At 46.4% G+C, this 17,521-nt stretch overlaps 1 long non-coding RNA gene across 1 annotated transcript in view; it reads left to right on the top strand.

Moving 5' to 3' along the window:
- The first annotated feature begins 5,181 nt into the window (after nt 1–5,181).
- The window catches only part of LOC122459090, a 46,557-nt gene continuing 34,217 nt past the window's right edge, over nt 5,182–17,521 (top strand). Inside the window, exon 1 of the long non-coding RNA XR_006279557.1 lies at nt 5,182–5,503. This is a non-coding gene — a long non-coding RNA (uncharacterized LOC122459090). The remainder of the gene's footprint in view (nt 5,504–17,521) is intronic.

The raw sequence follows: 17,521 nt of genomic DNA, 5'->3' as shown, positions 1-17,521 counted from the left end.
GGGGAATTACATTCTTCTTGCATCAAATCCCATTGCCATTTCAGGTGCAATCCCATACTGCACCCCTGCTGTTTATTGTAATCCCTTGTTGCTTACGTCTGAACTAGACATTGAGTTCCTCAGGACAGAGCCCTGTCTTCTCAATGTGCTGTAAAGTGCCCAGCACACCAGTGGTGCTGTACAAATAATAAAGAACAATAAAAGTGGAAAACGAGTTTGTCACGTCATTTCTTAAACTGGTGTGGTGCTGTTGTATGTTGTTAAATCAACCACATTTTGTTTCTGGTATTCTTGGGTGATCCCGGGGCCTTCCTGCTGTAAATTAGAGCAACCTCAGGGCTGCAGCTTTGCTTCCTAAGGCCAGTATGGGAGCCACAGGGAGCAGAGAATAGCCAGAGGGCAGCATGCTCTGTCCACTCCCTCAGAATGCTCTCCATCCCCTGATATGCCCTCTGTGCTGGGGCCAGATGGTGGGCTCTCATTGCACACTTAAGATGACCCTGAGAGGGGATATTCCCCAGCAGCCATGTCCACCAGCTTGCTGCCCTCTTTGTGCTACTGGAGTAATGTAAGGGAGAGGCTCAGAGTGGAGAATCAGGGCCTAAATATTAACTTCAGGCCTGCTCCAGTTTTGGAGTTCCCACAAATTTAGAGGTGGGTTGCCCTGATTTCTAAGCTGTCTTTTGATGCTGAGACCATCTTTTTTAGGCCAACATCTCCTGGAGCTCTCGAACGGTGGGGGGGAATAACTGAAAATAAAGGACTGTCTACTTGGTTTCAGAGCTGCTGCCCTTTCAGGAATGGGTGGGCACGCTCTGGGGAGGCGCCTTATGTAGGCCGTGGGAATTTAGCGAGAGAAGGCACAGGGTCAGATTGTAAATTCATGAGGCCAGGGGCTAGTTTTTATTCATGGCTGAGAGTATCACCGCTGACTAAGGGGTTTAGACATTCTGCTTCCATTAAAACTGATACCCCTTGCTAGGTGCACGCAACATTCAGCGCAATGGCACTCTGATCCTGATCGGGGCCTCTAGGCACTGCTATAATACAAATATATAACAACATAATACTAATAAATTAGTGTCAGTGCTTGCAGTAGTTCTCCCAGACCTGCTGTAGAGGGTTTCACAGTGAATGGGTTATGTAAAGGAGAGTGAGCATTAAGATTCCAGCTGTCACAAAACAGACCAATTAGCTGGAATACCTGCCTCTTGTGGGTAGCAAATCTGGCCGTGTGCATGCAGTGAGGAATGACGTTCCTTTGTACTGGGGGTTCATTGCGTTGTGTTCTGCTGCTATTCAGCACATCGAATAGCATTGCAGGAGGTGACATAATTCAGCGTGACACTAGGTAATGTGAATACAGGCGAAGACTCCTTTGCTACTGAGGTGGGAGGGACTCCAAGGAGAGCATGATATGATAGACACCCTCCCTATAAGTGCATAAACACAGAAGTGCATAGAATAACAACCATCCTGCAATTTCCATTACACATCTATTTACAGAACTACTGTTCAATGTTGTGCCAATTAAAATTGTTTCAGATGAAAATCTCCCATTCCTGTTTTGGGCTTCATATCCACAGCCCCAGCTCTTAACAAGAGTTGCCAGAGGGCTGTCATTAAGCACTAAGGCACAATAGGAGTTACCGGGAGGGCACGGGAATAGATTTTCAGGGCTGTTTGCCTGTAGGTTGCTGATTTGGGTGCCTGAGGCTACAGACAGCCTGAAACAATAGCACTGAGAGGTGTGAACTGGTCTGTCCACCTCGGGTGCTGTTGACTTTGAAGAGAAATGTCAACATCCTTCACGGCTAATCATTGTAGCTGAAATGTCCACTCATGGGCTTAGCCATTATTATTGGAGGCAGTGGTGGATCTAGGCGGGTATAGCTTCCCTCTAGTTTAGATAGGAACATTTGTTATAAGTGGGAGCATCTTGCTGTGCTGTGCTGTCTTTCCTTTGCTCTCGGGCCTGATTCTCCAGCACCTGGTGCCGACACTTACACCAGCACGAGACGTAACATGCTGCCATCTTGGGTTGGTAGCATTTTGCACCAACTTAGCAGTCACATTGCCCTAAGAATGAGGCTCTGAAACCGGCTGCTTTTCAACTGAGTTCCTTTCCCCCTTCCCATGAAAGGGAGTGAAGGGGTCAACAACTTTTATCAAGCTGTATTTTGTCCTCTGGCCACTAGAGTCCGCTCATGTGGCTACTAAACAGCAGCTACACCATATCTATTCCTCCAATGCTGTTCCCCCACCCCTTTCCCACTTAGTACAATATGAGGGGGGTAGAGTAGACAGGAGAGAGAGTAGACAGAGTGAATTATTATTAATCAGTAGGTATTACCACAGTGCCCTAGAGGCCTAGTCATGGACCAGCACCCCATTGTGTTAGGTGCTGTACAAGTACAGAACAGAAAGATGGTTCCTGCCCCCAAAGGGCTTACAATCTAACTATAAGACAAAAGACAACAGCTGTCTGCAGCCTGACAGCTGGGGGAGTACAAAGGAGACAATATTGGTAAGCGTGATAGGCAGTGGTCTCAGCGCACCAGCTTGCTAACTGTTGTCAACTTGTTTTGGAAAAACAACAAAGATTAACAGATTTATTTGGGCATAAGCTTTCATGGGTAAAAACCCACTCTTGCAGATGAAAGGAGTGAAAATCACATATGCAGACATAAATATACTGATACATGAAGAGAAGGGAGTTACCTTACAAGTGGCGAACCAGTGTTGACAGGGCCAATTCGATCAGGGTGGATGTGATCCACGCCCAATAATTGATGAGGAGGTGTCAATACTAAAAGAGAGAAAATTGCTTCTGTAGTGAGCCAGCCACTACCAGTCCCTATTCAAGCCCAAATTAATGGTGTTAAATTTGAAATGAATTGTAGCTCTGCAGTTTCTCTTTGAAGTCTGTTTTTGAAGGTTTTTTGTTGAAGGATGGCTACTTTTAAATTTGTTATTGAATGTCCAGGGAGATTGAAGTGTTCTCCTATTGGCTTTTGTATGTTACCTTTCCTGACGTCTGATTTGTGACCATTTATATTTTTACGTAGAGACTGTCCGGTTTGGCCAATGTACATGGCAGAGGGGCATTGCTGGCATATGATGGCATATATCACATTGGTAGATGTGCAGGTGAATGAGTCCCTGATGGTGTGGCTTCTGTGGTTGGGTCCTCTGATGGTGTCTCTAGAGTAGATATGGGGACAGAGGAGGCAACGGGGTTCGTTACAGGGATTGGTTCATGGGTTAGTGTTTCTGTGGTGTGGTGTGTAGTTGCTGGTGAGTATTTGCTTCAGGTTGGGGAGCTGTCTGTAAGCGAGGACTGGCCTGTCTCCCAAGGTCTTTGAGAGTGAGAGATCATTTTCCAGGATAGGTTGTAGATCGTTGATGATGTGCTGGAGAGGTTTTAGCTGGGAGCTGTACGTGATGGCCAGTGATATTCTGTTATTTTCCTTGTTGGGCCTGTCCTGTAGAGGGTGTCTTCTGGGTACCCATCTCACTCTGTCAGTCTGTTTCATCACTTCCCCAGGTGGGTATTGTAGTTTTAAGAATGTCTGATAAAGATCTTGTAGGTGTTTGTCTTTGTCTGAGGGACTGGAGCAAATTCGGTTATATCTTAGGGCTTGGCTGTAGACAATGGATCATGTGATGTGTCCTAGATGGAAGTGGAGGCATGTAGGAAAGTATAACAATTAGTAGGTTTCCAGTATAGGGTGGTGTTTATGTGACCATCACTTATTTGCACTGTAGTATCCAGGAAGTGGCTCTCTTGTGTGGACAGATCCAGGCTGAGGTTGATGGTGGGGTAGAAATTGTTGAAATCCAGGTGAAATTCTTCAAGGGCCTCCTTCCCGTGGGTCCATATGATGAAGATGTCATCAATGTAGCCAAGTAGAGGAGGGGCACTAGGGGACGAGAGCTGAGGAAGCGTTGTTCTAAGTCAGCCATAAACTTGAAACTTGTTTTGGGGTCATCACAGAAAAGAAGAGTTTTAAGGAGGTGGATAATGAACTAGTTTTTTGGACATTTACAGGGAGCTCTTCCCATGCAGGAGGGCAGTAGGGGAGAAAGCATGAAGGTGCTCATCTGAAAATTTAACAAGTGGGCAGTCATGGCCCGATCGAAGGTAGGCGTCAACGTATCAATAGCAGATGAGAGCTAGGAGCACAGGCAGTGCTGGTCACGGCTCTAGGGTGAATAGAGAAGGAACCTATCCCCTGTTGTCTAAGTTCCCTGGGGGAAGAATCCTCTTGAAGCCTGCACTGAGGTAAAAGTGTCTGTGGTCTGGAAGGAATCAGGTATTTCTGAGGGTGGGTGGAATTTAAGCATCTCCCTCACCCCGTCCCAACAAATCAAGTGAACTCCACCTATACTGAGGCCTATGGGTGGCAAAAAGCAGCACCTGGTATATCTGCTCTGTGGATAAGCAGGATACTTCTGGGTCCAATCCAACACTTCTCATCTACACTAATTTCATTTGTGAACATGGCAAAGCAGGCAGTGGGTACCTGGGCTGGGCAATCAACTCTGAGTGGTGTTATTGGGCCAGGTGATTTAAACCACCCAGGAAATGCAGATTAATCCACTTTAACAACACCACATACTGTTGTTTTAACAATTTGCCCAAATGTCTGCTAAGCACCAACCAATTCAAATAAAAAATCATGGTCCCTGCCCCAAGGAATTTACAAACTAATTTCAGAGGTGATGCAATGAGGGGGTAACAAGGAAGTAGAGAGAGGGGAGGGAAAAGGGCAGGGGCTCCATGGTAACAGGGTGTGCTGGCCCTTTAAGGCAGACTACAGACCCAGCATAGTTCTGGTCTGGGATTTCTGACCAGAACAGGAAAATTTTTGGAGTTGCAATTGCAAGGCACATGAGGGAGTTAGAGGTGATAGTAAAGAATGCTGGGAAGGCATGTCTGGGGATATAAGCAACTGCTTCCCCCCAACTGAGATTAAGATAAGAGGTAGTATTTTGTTATAGTAGTTTGCGGGGTGGGGGGAGGAGTTTTAGAGCCCTAGGAGGAGTCTGGCTAGTTACTGGAAGAGCCTCATAGAGAACCAGGTGGCTGGAAAGGGAAATGCCTAGGGATGGAAGGTTGCTACTGAGGCTGTTTGTGAGGAGATCCTGGAGGGAGAGAAGACATGTGGGGGACAGGTGGTGACGTGAAGGGCTTGGGAAATGCATTTGGTGCTTGTTTCCTTTTTTTCAGGCCCAAAACCTGGAGCTTCTGTCTCAGCTTCTGGGAGTAAGTTTCCCTCTGCTCTCCTGTAACAAGTAGGAGAAGAAAAACTGTTATAATTTGGAAGACGGGGTGACCCATCAAAAGAAACTGGATGAAGGTTTTCAACTCTTGTTCTATTTGGATTCTTCTAACACCCAAGGAGGTGGAGTCCTTGGCTTATCTGGAGAGCGAGACTCCTACCCCTGAGAGAGAAACTGACACACAGCTGTATCCCTTCAGAGCACAAGTAAGTGAAAAGTCACAAACATCCCTGAGATTATGTGGTTGCTGAGTGAAGGGTGGACATATATGAAACACACACCAAGTAGAAGACCTCGCAGTCACCTTCGGTCTCTGTACTTTTCACTTCATACATGGGAAAACTCCAGGCTGCTTTAGAAGAATCTTTACCAGCTTTTTCCAGTAGCTGTATTCACTCAAGCAGTACTAGTCTGTAAACAGAGCAACTTTGAGACAGTGCAGGACTGTATAAACAAAAGAATGTTTGATCCTTTTTTCATAATGGCTAAGTGGTTCAGGACTCTCCTAGAGTAAGGCTTGGTCTAACTTAAAAGTTATGTTGGCATAGCTACATAGGTCAGGGGTATGAAAAAAAACACACACCTAGCTACATTGACAATACCCCTGTCAAGGTTCCTTCCCCACTCTGAACTCTAGGGTACAGATGTGGGGACCTGCATGAAAAACCCCCTAAGCTTATTTTTACCAGGTTAGGTTAAAACTTCCCCAAGGTACAAACTATTTTTCCTTTTGTCCCTGGACTTTATTGCTGCCACCACCAAACGTCTAACAAATATAACAGGGAAAGAGCCCACTTGGAAACGCCTTTCCCCCCAAAATCCCCCCAAGCCCTACACCCGCTTTCCTGGGGAAGGCTTGATAAAATCCTCACCAATTTGCATAGGTGAATACAGACCCAAACCCTTGGATCTTAAGCACAATGAAAAAACAATCAGGTTCTTAAAAGAAGAATTTTAATAGAAGAAAAAGTAAAAAGAATCACCTCTGTAAAATCAGGATGGTAAATACCTTGCAGGGTAATCAGATTCAAAACATAGAGAATCCCTCTAGGCAAAACGTTAAGTTACAAAAAGACACACAAACAGGAATATACATTCCATTCAGCACAACTTATTTTATCAGCCATTTAAACAAAACAGAATCTAACGCATATCTAACTAGCTAGCTTATTAACCCTTTACAGGAGTTCTGACCTGCATTCTTGCTCTGGTCCCGGCAAAAGCAACACACAGACAGAGAGAACCCTTTGTCCGTCCGTCCCCAGCTTTGAAAGTATCTTGTCTCCTCATTGGTCATTTTGGTCAGGTGCCAGCGAGGTTATCTTTAGCTTCTTAACCCTTTACAGGTGAAAGGGTTTTTCTTCTGGCCAGGAGGGATTTAAAGATGGTTAGCCTTCCCTTTATATTTATGACAACCCTATTGCAGACACAGCTATGTTGATGGAGGAGTGCTTCTGTCCATGCAGCTAACATCATTTGAGGAGGTGGTGTTCCTACACCATTAGAATGCTTGTTTCTGTCAGAGTACACTGAGTTTACACTATGGGACTATGCCGATGTAGCTATGCCAGCATAGACTCCATAGTGTACACAAACCCTAAGAGTTCATTAGTCCATAAGCCACAAAACACTTTAGTTGCCTTTCAGCTAGGTAAGCAGGATCTGTTGGTCCTATTCTCACAAGATGATCCTATTCCAAAGGTTGAGTTGGAGAAACATCCTGGACTTTAGATTTTGACACACACACTTGTCCAAACCTCTTTGGTAAGCAAACTGCATGCATCTGCCTTTCTAGTGACATTACCCAAACTGCCTGGCTGAGCTGGAAATAGCACAGGGAATGGGCTGTCTCAGTGTTTTGGCACTTGTGCTAACGTTTGAGTTGAGGCCAGATCGCACAGAGCAAGGAGGAAAGAAAGTGACTGGAGCTCTTTTTCAAAGCTCAAAAATGGTTAAATCTGGGACACGTATTCAGGGCAGCTCTTATCTTAGCATTGGGTCACATTATCCTACCTCTTAGCATTCAGGATAAGGGTCTCTAATAATAATACTCTGCTCTTCCATTGTATCTGGCCTGAGGCTCTCAAATCAACCTAGAAATGGTAGTACGGTAACTCTCTCAAACCATCTGAAATAGGTTTATTATTCCCATTTTACAAGTGGGGAAATTTGGGCACAGAGGTTGTGACTTGCTCAAGTAAGTCAGTGCTGTAGCTGGAAAGAGAACCTAGTTTTGCTGAATTCTCTGTGCTTTAACCACTGAATGCTTCCTTTCTAATCATACAATTGTTTCAGGTCATTAGATGAGTGTATGTCAGACTGGAAGGTACTTTAGCCCCTGTCCATGCACAGGATTGCTCATTTGGATAGCTGTCCTAGGAACAGTTTTTGCCTTGCTCTGAAGTGTGGAGAATTACAGAAAACAGAAGACGAGAGGGTTGCTACCAGACTAGATAGACCAATAATCTGATCCAGCACAGTAGATGATGGTATATTGGACTAGATCAGGGATCAGAAACCTTTGGCACGCGGCCCATCAGGGAAATCCGCTGGTGGGCCGGGGTGGTTTGTTTATCTCCAGTGTCCACAGGTTCAGCTGATCGCAGCTCCCACTGGCCGCAGTTTGCTGTTCCAGGCCAATGGGGGCTGCGGGAAGCGGTGGCCAGCACATCCTTCGGCCTGCACCGCTTCCCGCAGCCCCCATTTGGCCTGGAACGGTGAACCGCGGTCAGTGGGAGCTGCGATTGGCCAAACCTGAAGATGCTGCAGGTAAACAAACCATCCCAGCCCACCAGTGGATTTCTCTGACACGCCACGTGCCAAAGGTTGCCAATCCCTAGACTAGATTAACCAAAGGCCTTATCTAATAGGGTGAGGCATCTGCAGAGCTGGATTAGATGGACCAAATATCTGGTCTGGTAGGATAGGAGGCAAGATTTGAGACTACAAATCTTATCTAGTAGGACAAAATTCTACAACCGACAATGCCTTTCTCTTCTGCCTCACCCCCAGTGCAACACTACAATGGAACATACTGTGACAGCAAGTTCCTCAGCTAGGCACCATAATTCAGATGAGGAATGCCCATCTAGTAAGTGCTCTAGAATGCAGAGAGGCTATTTTTCAGACTGTCTATCTTGTTTCTAGATATTCCAGGGTTGGCCAACCTGAGCCTGAGAAGGAGCCAGAATTTACCAATGTACATTGCCAAAGAGCCACAGTAATTCGTCAGCAGTCCCCCATCAGCCTCCCCCACTCCTCCCACACACCGGCATCCCTGCCAATCAGCGCCTCCCCCTCCCTCTCCCCACCTCTCGATCAGATGTTTCATGGCATGCAGGAGGCTCTGGGGGGGAGGGAAAGGAGCGAGGGCATGGCAGTCTCAGGGGAGAGGGTGGGAAGGGGTGGAGTGGGGGCAGGGCCTATGGCAGAGCCAGGGCTTGAGCAGTGAGCACCCCCCCGGCACACTGGAAAGTTGGCAGCTGTAGTTCCAGTCCCAGAGTTGGTGCATATACAAGGAGCCACATACTAACTTCTGAAGAGCCGCATATGGCTCCGGAGCCACAGGTTGGCCACCACTGAGCTATTGCAAAGCAAGACATAGTGAGGAGCTGGCAGATAAACCCCTAAGAGTGAGCAACAGGGCCAGGAGAGGGCAGTGGGTGGAAGGAAGGTAATTAATGTGTTCTCTGGGATGCCTGAGGAAAAAGCATTACCAAGAAGAGAACAGCTGCAAAATGTTTTCCATGACAGAGAGTGGAGCAATCTGTTTCTGTCTGAGATCTGCCTAAAACGTGTCTGCCATGGTTTCAAAGACTGTTGTTTAACAGGCAGGCAGGCTGGATGGATGGGGGAAGGGAACTTGTCAGCCATAGAGAATCTCAGGGGGGCCGTATTCTTATTTTTCTTCTCTGTAACATTACATAATGTGAGGCACAAAATGTTTGTACAGTGGCTGTATTAGTCCTTGGGGCGAGGGGGAAGGGAAGGAGGCGGATAATTTGAGACTGTTTATTAGACCAATAAATCATTTATAATACACTAGCTTTCAGGCCGGTCCCTTATTGCTCGTGCCAGCCACAGTATGTTGGTGACTGAATAGAAAAGAACTTGTAGGAAATGGCTTCGATTCATTAACCATGAGCTCCCTGAAGTCAGACAAGGGGGACCCAGCCGGCATGCTGCTTCATGGATCTTCTGAAAGTCGGGCAGGTGACTGAGCGAGGGCAATGGGTCAGCTGTCCTATAAAAGAGAAACTGAGTGAGCACTGTGGTGACCGAATGGCTTGGGGGGACTGGTAATGGAATATGTTCTCGGGATCAACTCCAGACTTGATTGGTAATGACCAAAAGATGTTGCCCTCTGATATCTGCTGGCCTATGTGAAATGATCTTGGTCGGTACCAACCCAACCACTTGTGGATGGATGTGCACATCAGAAGCAACCACTGTTATTTGGTCCTCTTGTTAGCAGTTTCAGTAGAGAGGTAGCAGACTCTTCCGCAAAGACTGACTATGGGACAGGAAGGATGGCCAAGTGGCTAGCGTGGTAGCCTGGGCATAGGGAAATATAGGTTCAGTTCCTTACTCTGCCCCAGACTTTCTGTGTGACCTCATGTATGTCACCAGGTCTCTGGTCCTCCCTCATGTGTTTGTAAAATATGCATAAGAGAAGACTGTGAGGTGTCCCAGTGATGGAACCTTTTTGTGTGAATCCACACGGGGGGGGGGGGGAGGGAAGGGCTTTACTTCTGAGCAGCCAAGCTTCCGCAGTGGGGCCAGCATCTAAAATATTGTTTACGAAAAGGGGAAGACTGAGGTTGCAAAATTTGTAGGTAACAAGGTAGGCGATATAACATCTTTTACTGGACCAACAGAATTTGGTCTCTCTAATATCCTGGCACCAATACAGCTACAACAACACTGCAACCATTTATTTAAGTTGGTCAAGACCAGAGAAGATTAGAGGAATTTCAGATGACCTAACCAAGCTAAGTGAATAGGCACCATCATGGCAGATGCAGTATTGTCAGTCACAAAGTAATGCACGTTTGGAAGGAAATACGTGAGTGAGAAGTCCCCTTCATTGGAATCTGAATTAACTGTATATACTCCTTAAGATCTGGGCATCCTTGTGGTCTATTCAGTGAAAACTTTGGCCCAAAGTAAACAAATGGCAGGATGTATAAAAAATGGGATTGAAAATGATACTGAAAATAGTCATGCTACTTAATAAATTGATGGGGTGCCTTTCCTCCCATCTGGGATACTGTGCACAGTACTGATACTAACTCAAAGCAGAAATAGAAGAGGTTCATAAACAGAAGTTCACAAATGTCATGAGCCATGAAAAAATTCCATATAAAAAGAGAGAGAGAAATGACTGACTGTTTGGAAAGAAGACTGAGGGGATATAGAGCTGTATAAAATAAATGGAGTAGAGAAGGTAAATCAGGGGCCAACTATTTACCCTCTTAATACCACAAAACTAAGGGAAGGAATTATTTTACCTGATATGTAACTAACATGTGAAAGTCACTGCGACTAGATCTCGTTGCTGTGATCAACAGAACAACAAATAGCAAAGGTAATAAACAAAATTTAATGTTCATATATTTCTATAGCGCTTGTTACCCTCATGTGTCAGAACATAAATCAATTGCTAAATTATAGGTTTAGAAGGAAAGTTTCCCATAATAGGGTTGCTTGCACATTCAGACAGGATGCTGGATTACATGCCTTGTTGGTCGGATGTGGTTTGGCAATTATTGTTTACATTTATCTGTGTGCCAGTCTTGACAGAATCTATGTGCCATATACAATAAGATAAGCCTGTAGACTACCCAGAATTGTTCCATTGCAAGTATTACATAAAGTGTTCTGAGATCCTTGAAAGAAATGAGCTAGCGAAAGAAAATCAGTTTTGATTCAGTTGATTTCCATACTATAATCTGCCTTAAATCTGCTGAGAGAGAGCACTGTCTTCTGCCACTGGTAAAACTGCACTGCAGGGACACCCAGGGCTCCATCCTCCCAGCTGCCATCACGCTGGCAGGAACTCTGTGTGAAGGTCTGTTACTCCTGGGGGTGAAATGGCAAATTCCTTGAAAGCCCTTTACCTGGGCAAGCACTGCATGTATTGCAGAGTTCACTTGCCGCTTGCCTGTCTGCATTGAGTCCCTTCTACACCATCATCACTGTTCTGCAATGTATTTCCTTCCCTTGAAAACCTGTTTCAGACGGTGGCTTCCTGTGGGCATTTTGCCAACTGGCCAGAAGTAGATGTGTGGGGACTGGGATGACAAGAAGATCCAGAGAGGCTGGACTTTCCTCCCTGCACATGCCCTTGAGGCACCCAAAGTTTTGTACTATTTCCATTAAAGTGGTGGGTCTCTCCATCAGCATCCCTTGCTGTTGGTAATGCTAATATGTGTGTACCCACCATGCTATGCGAGGTGGGGTCACTCCTTACCTAGGCAGCAAGTGAATCTAGCTTAGGGCAGCTGCTCTAACACCATGACGGGCAGTGGAAGATAAGGCGTAAACTAGCCATAGCATTTGTGGGCACTTTGGCGCCAATATTTTGAGAGGGAGGGAGCAGAGCAGGCATGGAGGGCCGAGAAGAAGTGCTGGGGAACAGGAGGGCTACAAATAGCATTGTGGGTGGTTTGGGGAGACGAAGAGAGCAACAGGAAGAGGGACGCTGTGACTGGGGAAGTTTGGCAATTGTAGTCTTATGAGCCATAGCAACTCGCTAGTCGCAGAAGAAAACAGGAGATGCTTCCATGGCAACGAAGTGCCCTGGGAAGGAAGGCGGATTGCTGCTATCGCAACAAGCTGCACAAAGATGGAAGGGGAGATGCTACCATAGGAAAAAACTGAAGTGGAAGGAAGGGAATAGGCTTTCTAGCAACCAGCCATATCAGGGCAGGAGGATGAGTTGCTGTTGGAAAAACCAGACTGGAGAGGTTCTGCGGGAGAAGAGAGACTTCCTGGGAAAGGCAAGAGGGAAGCGTATGACTGGAAAGGGGTGCAGGGGAGGCATATGAGAGTTAGGTGAACCTCTGCCTATTCAAATCCTTAGCAGGATCCCCAAGAATTGCCCCTCCTGCCCCTTGGCAGCTCCTGTGATCCCCTGGCTCGCTATTGTTACTTTCCTGAGGTTTGTTCAGGGGGCAGTCTGTGGAAAAACAGTTCCCCCTTTTAGGGTGCCCTAGAGAGCCTCTCTTTCACTCCATTCTGGAGTCAGTCTTGGAGGCCTGCTCCCCTTCTCTGGGGAATGGTCAGTAGGCAGCCTGGCAGGATTGTTCTTTCCTCCTCCCCCAACTCCCCACTCTGGAGGTGACTAGAAATAGCTAACATGAGACCTGCTTTGCCCACAGTGCTTTCTCACTGTGGTTCCCCTCTAGGCTGCAAACCCTGCAAGCTCTCTTTGAGTCTCAAGGTTTGGCTTGAAGTTGGATCCAAAAACAGATGAAGGGGCAGGGGGCTTCTTGTATCCAAAGTAGCTCACCCACCCCTAACTATGGGGGTGAGAAGAGCATAAGTAGGGAAGAGATTGGGGAAAAACAGAGGGACTGAGGAGTGGGAATCTGGATGGTCTAAAAATGCCGCTATAAGTGGGATCTAAAAATAACAGCGGTTTCTTATGGGGAAGGAATTAGAAGAAATCTCCAAAATGTGAGGCACTTTTGAAGAAAACCAGCCGAGGATTAGAGATAAGAGTAAATGAAATGTAGGGGAGGAAGGAATCAGAACATGGGCTAATGAGTGCTCACTCCATCTTTCCTGGGACCACTCAGGATGGCAGATGGCAGTAATCCCCTGGCTGAAGACACCATTGGAGTGGAGAACTTGACTCGGAAGGAGTTATAATAAAAATAACTCCTCCTCAGTGCCTTTCAACTGGATCTCGGAGTTCTTTACAGAGACAGGGAAGGATCATTGTCCACGTTTATAAGAGGGGAATAAATTGCCTGAGTGTCAAAGTGACTTGCCTGAGATCACACAGTGAGTTCTTTTCCTGCCTGCCAATGACTCAATAGTCCTGTCTTCCAGTTTGCTTCCCTAACTGGCCAGGCAAGCCTTTCCCCTCCCTCCCCATCCACTATGCAGCATCAGCCTGGAAACTTGGGAAATGCATCCCTGAGCCTCCCTAGAGTCAACACTGAATTGAAGAGTTTTAAGTTCTAAGTAAGCTAATCTTTTTATGATCTGTGTAAATGCTGTTTATACTTTTCCCCCATCTAAACAAAACTGTGGTCTATAAACACAGCTGAGTGTCCCTCTCTTTATATCCAATCAGAGTTCCTTTGTTTTCTCAGGGACTGCCTGCACTGCAATTAAAAACCTGCAGCTGGCCTGTGCCAGCTGACTCCAGCTAGCAGGGCTCGGGCTAAGGGGCTGTTGAATTGCAGTGTAAACTTCCAGGCTCAGGCTGCAGCCCAAGCTCTGGGACCCTCCCACTTTGCAAGGTCCTAAAGCCCGTGCTCCAGCGTGAGCCCAGAGATCTACACTGCAATTAGAAAGCCCTGTAGCCTGAGCCCAATGAGCCTAAGTCAGCTGGAACAGGCCAGCTGCAGATTTTTAATTGCAATGTAGACGTACCTCAGTTCCTGGGCTCTTTTGCCCTGCTTGTCCAAACCAGTTTGATGGGCTCAGAGGGAGGTTAAGCTGGGCTCCTTAGCACCAATGGCTCTCCTGTTGTCCTGTAACTGCCTCCTTGTTTGGTGATAGTGTCTAGAGTCATTGTTTTGCCTTCCTGTTTCTTAGAAGCCCTGCTGATTTTCACCCAATATACTCAGACAGTAACTATCCCAATAACAATATAATCATGCAGTAACAATGCTGTTAGCCAGGTCACATAGTATTCAGACATTACAAAGCAGATCCATTCCTTTGTACCCAAGACTTGTGATTGGGCATATTAGTGACTAGAGTGGAGGACTCATACCTGGTATGCCATCTCAGCTGGTCATGCCTACTTGCCTATCTGTTGGGGTAATAATATTTTACAGTGGTAGCTGCAGTTACAGTTAATGTTTGCCATACACTTTTATGGTTCTTTGGCTAAGCAATATATCACTATTATTCCTGTACTACAAATCACTGTGTGCAGACCTGACTTCTAAAGCATGAAAAAAATAACTAGATGGCAGACCCCTTTATCACTGATGCATACTGTTAATTGGAGCCTGACATTGGTAAGAACATGGAGCTGTTGATCAAGAGGCTTTTCAGGAAAGGTTGATGCAGCCCTGATCCATGCTTGGTTTTAATCTTTGCTATCTAAATGGTATCCATTTGTGACACGTTGCTTGGACTCTGATTCTGTCTGGATTCACTTAGGTTATGTCTAGACTGCAATTAGATACCAGCAGCTGGCCCGTGCCAGCTGACTTGGGCTCATGGGACTCAGAGTAAGGGGCTGTAATTGTGGTGTAGATATTCAGGATTGAGCTAGAGCCTGGGCTATAGGACCCTCCAAGGTGAGAGGGTCTCAGAGCTCAGGCTGCAGCCTGAGCCCCAAAGTCTGCACCCTAAGTAAACAGCCCTTTACTCTGAGCCCAGCAAGCCTGACTCAGCTGGCACGGCCAGCTGCAGGTGTCTAATTGCAATGTAGACATACCCTTACAGAACTCTCACTTAATAACATCTATAAAAAGCTCCTCTAGCCTTGATGCCCTGGTCTGAACTCTGAGGGAGAGACTGATCATTCTCTGCTGCTGCTGAGGTATTTACTTTGCCGCCTGACTCTGCTGAAGCTGCTCAAGTGAGGTTATGGTTATCAGGTTGTACTGCTGCTCAGAAATGGATGTGACAGGACTTTTTTAAGGCTGTGTTTCTAAGCAGGAGCTAATTACTAACTGGAGAGCCTAGCACTAAGGAGATTGCACTTACTACGTTGTTTGCTGGCTTTGATGTGATCTGTGCAGCAGCTGTCAAGATATGGGACCTGAACACCTGATCCATTCCCATCCTACTCCACTTCTCCAGTGGGAATATGGTGTGAGCCTGTCAGGGTTTCCTCCCTACTCGGAACTCTAGGGCACAGATTTGGGGACCCACATGAAAGATCCCCTAAGCTTATTTCTACCAGCTTAGATTAAAAACTCCCCAGGCACAAATTCTCCCTGTAGCCTTGGGTTTAAGTAACGCTGCCACCAAGTGATTGATTTAACAAAGAATCAGGGAAAAGGACCTCTTGGAGTTAGATTCATAGATACTAAGGTCAGAAAGGACCATTCTAATCATCTAGTCCGACCTCCTTCACAGCGCAGGCCACAGAATCTCACCCACCCACTCCTACAAAAAACCTCACCTATGTCTGAGCTATTGAAGTCCTTAAATCATGGATTAAAGACTTCAAGGAGCAGAGAAGCCTCCCTCAAGTCACCCATGCCCCATGTTACAGAGGAAGGCGAAAAACCTCCAGGGCCTCTCCAATCTGCCCTGGAGGAAAATTCCTTCCCAACCCCAAATATGGCGATCAGCTAAACCCTGAGCATATGGGCAAGATTCACCAGCCAGATACTACAGAAAATTCTTTCCTGGGTAACTCAGGGAACTCTTCCCCCAGCAATCCCCCCAAGCCCTTACACCCCCTTTCCTGGGGAGGCTTGAGAATAATATCCTAACCAACTGGTTACAAAATGATCAAAGACCCAAACTCCTGGGTCTTGGAACAATGGAAAAATCAGTCAGGTTCTTAAAAGAAGGATTTTATTTAAAAAAAAAGAAAGGTAAAAATCATTTTTGTAAAATCAGGATGGAAAATACGTTACAAGGTATTTAGATTCAAAACACAGAGGATCCCCCGCTGGGCAAAACATTAAAGTTACAGAAAGCAGGAATAAACCTCCCTCTTAGCACAGGGAAAATTCACAAGAAAAACAAAAGATAAACTAATTCACCTTGCCTGGCTTACCTATACTGGTTGCAAGATTGGAGACTTGGACTGGGATGGGTTGGAGAAGATGGATTTCTGTCTGGCCCCTCTCAGACCCAAGAGAGAACCAATACATAAACAAAGAGCACAAACAAAACCTTCCCTCCTCCCAAGATTTGAAAGTTGGTCCTGTTGGTCAGGTGCCAACCAGGCTATTTGAGCTTCTTAACCCCTTACAGGTAAGGAGGAATTCTAGGCTACTCTTAGCTGTATGTTTATGACAGTGCCCTTAACAAAAATCTCTCTAGTCCTTACCCTGATACTAAGGTGCCTGTCCAGAGTCTGCAAAAAGAAAAGGAGGACTTGTGGCACCTTAGAGACTAACAAATTTATTTGAGCATAAGCTTTCGTGAGCTACAGCTCACTTCATCGGATGCATTCAGTGGAAAATACAGTGGGGAGATTTATATACACAGAGAAAATGAAACAATGCGTGTTACCATACACACTGTAATGAGAGTGATCAGGTAAGGTGAGCTATTACCAGCAGGAGAGAAGGCGGGGGGGGGAGAACCTTTTGTAGTGATAATCAAGGTCGGCCATTTCCAGCAGTTGACTGAGCTGTAGCTCACAAAAGCTTATGCTCAAATAAATTTGTTAGTCTTTAAGGTGCCACAAGTACTCCTTTTCTTTTTGCGGATACAGACTAACACGGCTGCTACTCCAAAACCTGTCCAGGGTCTGGTCACCTGGACTCATTGCAAAGGTCTTTGATGTACTTTTCTGGATGGCTGCCAGCAGTTGGGGGGAAAGTGCCCTTTGCTTCCTCACTTTGCTCCACCCACTGGATTAAATTTCCATCTGGTTGAGGAGACATAAATGAATCGTTTTCCCTTCAGAGTTCACTAATGCTTCTCCTTATGCAGCCAGCAGCGTGAGGATGGTATGGAGAGGCATGATGCTCCCTTTTTGCCTCTACCTCTCACCTTGCACCATAGCACTTCAGCTCTGCAGCACTTCCCACTTGTGATGGGTGAACCCCAAGAAGTTCAGAGTCAGGCCAGCCTTATGGTTGGGTGATGTGGGCAACCACCCAGGGTGCTGTGGTCAGGCAGGGGGGTGCCATAGTCAAGAGGCAATGAGTGGGATGGGCCTGGAAGGTCATGGAATGGAGTTCAGGGCAATGGTAGGAGGGGGCGGGCAAACAGCTAGCCGGGAGCCCAAAGTGCCGGGGCTATGAACTACCAAGCCTAGAGATGCCAGGGCTCAGCCCCGGCATGAATTAAGCACTGCAGCGGGGGCCAGGGGCAATGGGGGATGGGTGGGGGCCTAGGGGAGGCAACGGGG

The sequence above is a fragment of the Dermochelys coriacea genome, chromosome 1 (assembly GCF_009764565.3).
Source record: "Dermochelys coriacea isolate rDerCor1 chromosome 1, rDerCor1.pri.v4, whole genome shotgun sequence".
Taxonomy (NCBI): domain Eukaryota; kingdom Metazoa; phylum Chordata; order Testudines; family Dermochelyidae; genus Dermochelys; species Dermochelys coriacea.
Note: the sequence above shows the minus strand (reverse complement) of the source record. Positions and strands in the feature narration are given on the sequence as shown.